Genomic DNA, 11,116 nt, shown 5'->3' on the forward strand with positions numbered 1-11,116 from the left:
TTACCATGTTCACTGTCTGAAAGATGAACATCTGGTATTGTTGCATTTCCACTGGGGCTGCTGTTCAAAGATATTCATATGGGAATTCATAGAAATACTCCTGTAACCAGTTCCTCCCACTTTACTACTCAAATAGGCCTCGGTGTGCCTGTGTCTTTATATGGACTGGTACAATTTCATTTTGGCAGGTTGTTTATATATATATGGGCTATTTTTTGAACAATAGAACTTTTCCACAGCAGCCGATTGTACATGAAATAGTGTTTTGATATTTTGATTAAAATAGTAGACAAACGTTTACCTACTATTTCTTTTCAGAATCGTTTGTGTATATCCTTCTGGTCATTTTCTGTCTCTTTCTAACCATTTGCATGTCTCTTTGTGGACATTTAGCTTCTTTCTGGTCATTTTGCACCTCTGTGATCATTTGTGTGTATCCCTCTGGTCTCTATGTGATCGTTTGCATGTCCCTTTGTGGACATTTCAAATCTTTCAGGTCGTTTTGCATCTCTGGGATAATTTGTCTGTCTCTTTGTTGTCGTCTTGAGCGGTGGAACCCTGACTCCTTGGGCCCCTGGGCCTATTGTCAGGTAGGTCCCTTCAGTCCATTCATTCTGCTCTGAATTTCTTTTGTGATATTGGCTGTTTTGAAAGTACTGTGTATATACTGTGTCTGGTGACTACAGATTTCCTTCCAAATGAAGTTGTTGAATGCTAACTAATAATCCTTCACGTGGGCTGTAGACACTGACTCTACTCTTCCTTTTGGAACGAAAGTGCCTCTTGTTTGAGTCCTCAAGCACATTAGGAGTGGTTTCTAATTGAGCAATCACCTAATGCAATGCTACACCATTATTTGGCTGTTGGAACGTTTGCTTGAGACCTGTATTTTAGCTGTTTTATTTTTTTAAAGGCCATCTACGTCCTGTGCTGAAATCCAAGCTGTCCCCGAAGAAAAGGCTGCCTGGCCTGTCTGAATGAGGGATTAAACACAAGGAAAAATAATGTAACCCAATATCACAATCAACCAGACCCAACATGACGCTCTCACGCGAGGAATCCGATGCTCTGTTAGGAGCAACAAGAAAGAGAGGAAGACGGACTGGGAGGGAGGGAGGGAGGGAAGGTGGGAGGAAGCAGCTCTAAAAACAAATGACTGCTCTGGGAGTTGGCTCATAAAAGTTAGTGAGAGGGGAAATAAATGGCAGTGATATTAATGAACCTTTGTATGAACTTCCTGTCATTTTGAGTCCGGTGTATAAATATTACCTCGGAGTGTGTCTGCATTGAGACCAGTAAATCCTTTTGCAGGCAAACCATGTTATGGTTTTAGGAATATTTACTGTTTATTCACTTATGTTACCTCCTACAATAAGTAATACACAGTATCTGAATAAAGTTTATCATCATTAGCACCACTTGAAGCCCTGTTTTCATATTTGGAGGTGTGCACTCCTTTGTCAGAAACCAGGCAGTAGATATAATGCACTGCACAGTAAACAGGTAAACAGAGGTTTTCACTGTAAAGCCATAGTTTCCAGGCTGAACAGCCTAGAAGAGTTAACTGTATAACAAGTAGTTAAAACTAGCTCCACCTCCAGCAGCTGCAACAATACAATGCTGCTACAAATATGTGTTAATGCATCTATTAATCTAATTAATAACAATATATCACTCATAGGGGACATTTCAGCAGATACTTTTCAGTAAATTTTACCGATAGTACTTCATTGCTTTAACTAAAGTAGGATTTGTACCTGTTATTGAATATATCTACTTTGTTGTATTGGTACTTTTATTTTAGTAAAGGTTATGAATACTTCCTCCACCACAGGTCTTGGCCTGGACCTGCGACAGAAAACAGACTGCAGCACATGCTTTGTTACTTTGGCTCCACCATGTGGCAGAGAGTTGTCCTACAGGTAATATTAAAAGGTAATAAATAAATATAATATTCTTATCTACCACCCCTGAAAGATCAATATAAGCTTTATTATAGGAGGTGAGACACAAAGTATCTGTCACATGTTAGATCACATCCTGGAACAGACATCCATTAACACTCCTTTTAAGTTGGGGTGGGCCACGTCACAAAGTTTGGGTTTGATCAAGTTCAATCAGGGCCTGGATATCAATATCGATATTTTCTGGTATGTTTATTATGAGACTTTGAATAATTATTACGATACGTGCATTGCGGTGTGATCGCAGTGACGGCTGAGTTGTAGTTTAAACACTTTAAATTGTATTTATATTTATTTATAGATAACAGTTTGTTGTATTCTGGGTTTTCTTGCACATCAACCGTATATTTCATGTTACCTTGAAGCTGCGTGTTTATATTTATCTATTCATTTATCACGTTACGGGATAGAAATGTGCAGTCGTGAAAATCATAACCTTCAGCTGATTATTTGGAATAAAATCAATTTGAATGCAGGTTGCATCAAATAGAAACATTCACAATGCAGTGTGAATCATTTCCAGGCTTCTTCCCTTCTCTGTCAGTTTTATTCCTGTCGATGCAAGTTTGAGAAATACAACGTTTTCTAAGGGGAGAGAATGTTATGATAACGACAACATGATTTACTGAGCTTTGTTCTCATAGTGTTTGCAGAGGTACTGACGCACGTGAACCTGTTCTGCAGCTGCACCGCCTGAGGGTGGCGCTGTTGCAACACGTGTGGGATGGACTGCTGCTCCGGCCTTGTAGTTACTGTACTTGTCCCGAGAGGAAATTGGTTTTTCAGAGTCGGGGCAAACACATGGCAAACACCTACTGATGGAGCAGTTACATCAGCTGTTTTCAACAAAGTGCAGCGCGCAGAGGGACGAATGATGTTCTCACATTTCACTCCAGAGGGGGAATCTGTGGAAAATGCGGGAAAGAGAGAACCACTCTAAGTGACCTTGGCCTTGAATTTAGTGCAAAAGTCCCGCAGAAATATTGACATCTGACTCTGCAGTTTCTAACATAATGCATTGTGGGTTTGTTCCATTAAACTAAAGTACAGAGGGAAATTTGAAGAATGCCTTTTTTGGTCATCATTGCATTTACAGTTTTGTTAATTCTGTTTTCCAGTGGAGATGTTTTTGTATGGAGGGGGCACAACGTGACAATTACACTTCGGACACCCATTGGCTTGAGGTGCTGAGGTGTGAATATAGCCAGGATTTTAACTCTGCTCTCTGATTGGAGCCCAACAGCCAAACTTCTACACACTGTATGAGCCTCTGTAAACCACAGGCAGCGCAGCATTAATCATCAAGCATGTGTCCTCTATGCGAATGAGAAGAACAGGAGGGAAGTTCATTATATTTCTAAAGAACTAAGCATGGTGTCACATCCATTAATTTACACTTAGATTCGTTACTATAGTAAAATTGTCAAATCTAGAGCAAAGACACAACATTTCTATGTACTGGTGCAGGACCTGTTGTGAACCTGTCTGTTTGGAATGGGCTGTTCTCTTGTCCTGTGTTAATGCTCCGGAGATACTTCAGAATTATGCCTTGTCATTAGTGAGTCCTCCTCAAACAGTTCTACAATATACTGTCACTTTTTGTATTGTTTGTGGACTGCATGTCGTGTGCAGAGCTTTTTATAAACAGTCTATGGTGCAGAGTGAAGTTAGAAAACATCCTACCTGGTTTATCTGCAATGAAGAGTTTATCATTGAATCCATCAAATGAAACTCAGTTTGCTTTATTCCTGTTCATATGTGCGGTTTATATATAAGTTTGAATGATTTCCTGAACTGCTGCTGTTTTATCGCACATTGCATGTCGGCAATTTCTGAGTTCTGTTCCATATAAAGCATTGCTCAAAGCATAAGCACAACATTTGTTTTCAGGAGAAATTACCAAACAGGAAGTGATTCTGTGAATGTTGCCACCCACGACACAACAATGTCTGTGTCAGTCCAATATGGTGAAATAAGAATAATCAAAATCATCAAAATGATCTGGCAGCGGTTTTGACCTGCAGTTTGATCCAGTTAACTAACTATATTTGATCTGAGGACGTAGAAGAAGTCGGACAGTTAGCATCCTGCCCGGCCCCACTGACTGCTTCAGAGCCCTGGTCACCAGAACGTATCTTAATTGCATCCAATTCAGCACTGCACTTTTTGGGGCATTTTACAATACACATGCAAAGTGTGAGGCCAATGTGATGAACAGTTCTTGAGATGTGCCTTCCACATTCAGACACACAGGTAAGGTAGGTAGATGTAGATTATTATAATTCTATAGTATCATTCAAATTTATCATGAAATTTCTTGCATGGTTTATATTTTGCGGAATTTTACTGTGTAAATATTTCACATGAATTCAGCCTGACCAATACCAATACAATATACCATACGAACTAATGCATCGTTGCCATAAATACACACTTTGTGAAGCTTGATCTGCTCTGTAGCAGAAGTGCTGATCCCCAGATCTTGATTAAAGTATGTAATGTTGGGTTATTGGACATTATATTGTAAGTTGTACATCATGATACTACATTTTGTTCTATATTGACATATTTACATGGTCACTCACTTCAGTTCAGATACATGAACTTAATTATATATCTTTTGTGGGAGATACCGTGTTTTTCATGTTGTTGTTTTGGTCCATTATTAGGGCACAAGGTTTGATAACATTTGTTAAATTATCTGAATATAGATTAAATAATAGATTAAATTATGGTATTGGCCATCATTGAGCATATTCATACAGCCTTTGCAGGGGCCACATAAAAATGTAATCTGAAAAGAAGACCAAAAAGTATGAAGAAGTATTATATTATATTATTGTATAATTTTTCTCATGAATAAACAAACAGGAAAAATACATTCAACCCAATGTTGATCAGGCACAGACATCCTGTCTGTTTGCTGGTCGCTTTGTTTGTTATTACACAAAAACGACTGGATTGATTTTTATGAAATTGTTGGAAACTTGTTTTGGGTCAGAGAAGAACTCATTAAATTTGGCAGGATAGGAGGTTTTTCAACATTTTGACTGATTTCCCAGGGAATATTTCTCTTGATTAAAAAAAAAGAATCCAGCATATTTAGGGAACTGATATTTAAGATATATATGTGGCAGCTTGATTGAATTTTAAGGCTGTTACAATAAGAAGAGTGTTGGGGGAGGTATGTGCTCTACTGCGTTCCATTTCAGTTTGTACTGTTTTCATCTGCAGGATAAAAAAAGAGACCTGCTCCTTTTTATGCACACAACTGCATGAACAAGAAAACTGACAAGCACGCCCACTTCACACTGCCACAGGCTAGGTGCGTTGAGGGAATAACACCCCCCTCCCCCATATATCTACATACCCTCGTGTTAAATAGGGTTACTATTGAAGCAATACTGTTACAGCTTTTACCCATTTTAAAGTGCATACCTTAATATTTAAAGTTATTTTACATACTGTATGCTAAAATCATATTTGCATTTACTGATTTGAGTACATGTATATGTTTATTCTATACATTCACAAATCTCAGTATACTTGCGAGTACAACACATTTACAGATTCTTACACACATTGAAAACAGTGTTTTCAACACATGCAAACGAAGAGAAAATGTTCTACAACTTATATTGCTACAGTAAAACCCCTTGATGACAGATTTTCAGAGAAAGGTACAGGTCTGCGGTGAAATAACGTGCTTTTATTGTGAAATCCTTCTTTTGTAGTCACATTTGAACTCTCAGTCCTTATTAAGAGAGCCACGTTTTTCTGTGAGACTCATTGTGTCAAAGAAATTATTCATAATTTTCAATCAGTGATTCATCAGTGTTTAACAGTAATTGAATTTTGATATGGGGCAATTATTCATCATTTAAGGTTATTTGCATTAATTTGAAATATTAATGGGTTCTTTTGGAGCGAGTGAGAAGATGAGTATTTGGTCACAGAGGAGCTCCACCACTCCAGGCATGTATCCCAGCATCCTCTGCACTGTCTGCACGGCTGGCGCAGGTCAGAGGAGGGAGTCGACACATTTTCTTCTCAGAAAGAAAGGAAAATGGAGACTTTGAACAGGCAGAGAGGAGCTTAAGTAAATCCTTGAATGTGTTTTGAAAGTGTCTCCTCAAAATTATAATTGCAAATGATGATTTTAATGAAATCCAATGTCCTCATTCAATCTTGTCCATATCCCATCCAGTGAGGAGCATATACGTTGTCATGGTAACATTTGCCTATCAAATTCAGTTTCTCCCACTTCCACTGGTTTTTGGTTGATTTATCACAGTTGCTCGTTGTGGGAACTGCAGGCTGAGACGTCCCATTCAGCAAACTGTGTAAATGCGGAACACGACTTATCTCAACAGCAACTCGATGAGTTGGTACAAAAATGCGTTCAAACATTCATGGTTTTCCAGAGGATGAACCCTCATGACTTTTGTGATTTTCTGACTTCTTAAGCGTTGCCATGAATATGTATGATTTCTCAACATCTATTGGATGGATTACTGAAATTAAGTAGAGAGACGTTAAGGCCAGCTTTGGGATGAATGATACCAGTTTTGGTGATCCTCAGACTTTTCTTTTAGTTGAAACAGAAGGTCAAAGGTTTTATTAGTTGAATACTTGGGCTGAGGGCACTGAGGTGTAACTGTTCTCTGCAAGTTCACAAGAACACAGAAATCTCAGGTTTTGACAATAAATTCTGCTGCGTGTTTTTGTTTACAGCACATTGACACTGGTGCTCGCTCTTCTCACCAAAAGCTCTCTTGACATCTTCGTCATTGTCTTCTACATGTACTGTATGGCACCACTTTTTCATGCGGAGATATTTGGATTCTTTATGTTTGTTTTTTCGTTTTTTAGCCTGTTGTGTGTTTATATGTCATCAACTCGCAAGCGGTGAATGAATCCTGCGGAGGATCATTCGGACATTCGAACCTCAGACATTTGCGTTCTCACATACAGCCCCTCTGGAGAATGTCCGGATATTCTCAGCTCAGCTCAGTGCCGGTCCGAAAGCAGCTTGACTGCCATGACATTTTGTACAGATGTTCCCAGGAGATGAAGCCTACTGATTTTTGGTGAAGTGCCACCAGCAGGCCAAATTTGTTCACTTATCCTGGCAAATATCTCAAAATCTACCAGATGGTTTGGAACAAAAATGTTATGGTTCTCCAACTTTGATGAATGTCATCCAGCAACATCAGTAACTCAAAAATGTCAATACTTCCAAATCAGCCCCATGAGTACTTAACATGCTATGAAGAAGCTAATTACCTTGGTCAGGTTGAGCATAATAGCATGTTGAGTTTGGAGTTAGCTGGAATCAACACTGCCTGTGCTTCACAGAGCTGCATGCATCACTATAGACTTTTTCTTTTCTTTGCGATTTCTCCCCCAAGTGCCAGATGATAATAGCCAATCCTATGGTGTAACATTTTCCCCTCAAATTTCCAGTATAATGAGATTTTGGGGCTGGTCGCAGAGAGAGGGAGAGGTTGCTATGAGGGGAGAGGCTGTGAGGGTGTGAGATAAGAATAGATTAATAACAGAGAGAAGAGGGTTTCGCTCTGAAATGAGCTGATTTTCTGATTCAGCGCTCAGACTGTCACATGTCACTGTCGAGATTGTTTTGACACCACGCTGAGAAATTGAGGAGGAAGACGGCCAGCTCATGAAAGTTGCAGATCCCGGCTGAATTTAGAATATTCTCATACAGGCCGTGTGGCTTTGGATGGGGGTGGGTTTGGTTCTCTTCTAGGATTTGAGAACAGAGGCGGGGTTGACTCCTTCTCTCATGTACGTGCCCTCTTACATCAAGCAGACAGACAGATATTGTATTTTTTTTGTCTCACACACATCTCAGTTTGGTCACGCTTGGCTTTACTTTTGACTTACTATAGTCTCTGTCATTTTGACAGACCTCAAAGGCTTCTATTCACCTGTGAATATACTTAATGTTCTGCACAGAGCTGCACCCAGGGCTTTGAAACTACTGAGGTCATGAGGACGACTTCCCCCAAACACCATCCTACCACCCTCTACCAACACCACAGAAAGATCTGACCTGACTCCACAAGGTCAGATGTTTTTTTCCGTTAATCTACCAATTTCTGCTCCTCAAATTTTTTTTATATAATATTGAGTCAGTCTTAAATCAACCAGTTTTATTGCACACATGCGTATTTACACACCCGGCAGTTATGGAGTAATATCGTTATTCATCACATCCATCGACGAGGGTTTGTCTTCGTCTGTGTTTGCTTATTAGTTAGGATTATGCAAACACTACCCAACCGATTTACGTGAAATTTGGTGGAGGGGGCATGACCCATTAACTTTTGGTTTGGATCCAAATCAAGGAAGTTCCAGAATGTCTTTTTCACTTCATTTAATATTGTGAGACCTTTTTCAACATTTTTCTTGATTTCCTTGAGAATAATTCATGGATCTTGATTAAAAAAAAAAGATTCAGGCATATTTGAGGGATTCATCACAGTTCTGAACACGTGGTTAAGGTTAGAAAATGATCGTTGCCGTACTTTTAAAGAAAAACAGTGTTGGCTGTCAGTGGTAATCTGGAAAAAGTTTGTCATTAAACTGTATCAGATCTATTCTGCTGCAGCTGAATGAGACGCTACTGAGACCAATAAGAGGGAATGAAAGCATAGGCCTCAGGCTGTAAATCAAAACAAGGAGCTGAAAGATGATAAAATGCTGCAAAGAAATGATGAGACTTTCATCAAATTTGGTAGATTTAGATCATATTCATATAAGTGTCATGCTATTTTTTGATGATGGCATTAGAGGTAAAAGTAAGGGATCACCATCGAAGTCATTCAACCTTATTATGGCACTAAATGAAAAACCATCAGGGAGGAGACATTCTGGGGTATCCTCATTAATGTCTGCTCAAAGGTTAATCTTAATCCACCTAAAAATTGAGATATTTCCGTCTGGACCAGAGTTGTGGACTGTCCAACACTGAAAACCATGTCACTATAAAAATCTTTTATTATTGCAGCATCCAATGTAAACTTCTCCCAAGCTGTTTCCGAACTGACCTCAGTGTCCTCAGTTGTAGTTACTGTATGTCCCTGAAAGTGTATTTCGTACATGACAGAGAGAAATTATTCATTTTCACGTTCTAAATATGCCGTCCACAAAAAAAACCAAAATCCACTTCAAAAGTATCCCTCAGACTGCACTGAGTGAAAGATGTGGCTAATGTGCAGGTCGGGGTCCGGAGCGGATACTTTCCCCTCCTTTTAACTTCACTGTTTTAATGTATCACCTTGAAATCCACAGGGCATCCTCCCTGGAGTCCCTTTGTCTATGAATGCTAATGGGGTCTCTCTATGTTAATAATAAATAGCTGCTGATAAAATAATAAATTTCTAATGTCCCTCTCAGACCTTTTCTCTCCCTCCTCCGTCTCAGATTAGTTTATCAGGGCTTTGCCGCCCCAAACACTTTGGACTTAATTATTTAAAATGCCTGAAAAATTCATATCCTTTCTTTTGGGGTGAAAAAGCCATCATTCAGCCTGTGAAAATTTGGAGAAAGAGGTGGAGGGGGATGAAATATTCAGCAGCGTGCAGGCCCCTTCAATTATTTTTCAGATGCACGAATGTTAAAAAACACATGCATAGTGAAATGAGCGTTTTAAGGCCGAATAATTCCTAGAGCAATAAAATACAGCTTTGTCAATTATTCAACGCTAAATCTCCCCATGCACCGACCCTTTACACATTTATGTTTAATCACATTCAGGGAATTTGGGTACTATCACGTTTTCACCCTGAAGCAATGCAATTAAGTGCCAAAAATAAAAAATAAAGTTAGATAAGGTTTTATGCTGCAAATATTAAAAAACAATAAGTTGTGTCCATTTGGGAGCAGAGCCCAGTGCTCCAGTTTGTTGCTCGCAGGCTTCCACTGCCTTTACTGACTGTCCTGACTTTTATTATTATTATTATTTTTGGGATGGTCAAATGCTCCTTCCTGTCTCCGACCGTGCCCGTTTGCCTCCTATCAATGTCTAACCCACGACAGAACATTTAAGGGGAAATTCTCCTTCTGTTCTCATCTGTAATTTAAGCATTCCTCTGTGTTATATTCTATCCCTGGTATCGCTCCTCGCTACACAAATGCTTTTGTTTGCTGGCTGTCATTGTGCTGTATTATTTAGAGGCAGAACAAACAGAAAGCCCCAGCCGTCTTCCTCTCCTCTTCCTAATTCGTTTGAACACTGGCTCCTCTGGCCTGTCAGTGTATCTACCACAGGGATCAATTTCACCACTGCAAGCCCACTGGATGAGATCAGATGGGGGCATTTTAACGCCCACGCTGTCTTTGGCTATAGTGGGTGTAGGGGGCCTCTGAGGAGCAGGGTGAAATCTTCACGGGGCCCCGTTCACACTGAGATGAGACAATTAAATTAAAAAAACATTCTTTTTGAAACTTTGTGATTGATTTTTGAGAGAAGAGGTTGCGGTTTAATGACAGTTTAAAACTACTTAATGTAATTCAAAAGAACACAGATGATGGTGTGAGTTACAATGATGGGCTTGGAGACGTATTTGAGTCTCAGATTAATTTAAATTGCTCCATGACATGCCCAGAGGTTCTGGATCAGTTTTTTTTTTCTTTTCCCTCCACCTTCGTCTCCTCGTCTTTCCCTGTTTTACCCAGAAGTGGAGGAAGTATTCGGATCCTTTTGTTAATCTAACCAATCAGAGTAGACCCTTAGTTACGGTACATTAACTTAACTCATTAGAAGGTGGGTAGCTGGAACTTATTTGGGTGAAAAATATAAGCTGAATAGGAGGGAAGGTGAAAGCTTTTCTCAGAGTCAGACTTAGAAGTAGCATGGGGCACTTCTTGGAGTCAAACATACAAGAAGAAGGCAATGTTCATTTTGTTGGCTAAAGTTGGAAAACTTTTCTCAGCTTTCCTCGTTTAACAGTGACGTACAACTGGAGCTGAATAAAGAAGAGGGCAGCAGAGATCTGCACATCATCTGGTGGACAGATAAAATAGCTGTAGAGACACGGACTGAGGGCAAAATATAAGAAAATATGTTTTAAACATGAAGTGTCTGCAGCACCGGTGACAAGTTGTGGGTAAAACTGTTAGACTAT

The sequence above is a fragment of the Hippoglossus stenolepis genome, chromosome 18 (genome assembly GCF_022539355.2).
Source record: "Hippoglossus stenolepis isolate QCI-W04-F060 chromosome 18, HSTE1.2, whole genome shotgun sequence".
NCBI lineage: Eukaryota > Metazoa > Chordata > Actinopteri > Pleuronectiformes > Pleuronectidae > Hippoglossus > Hippoglossus stenolepis.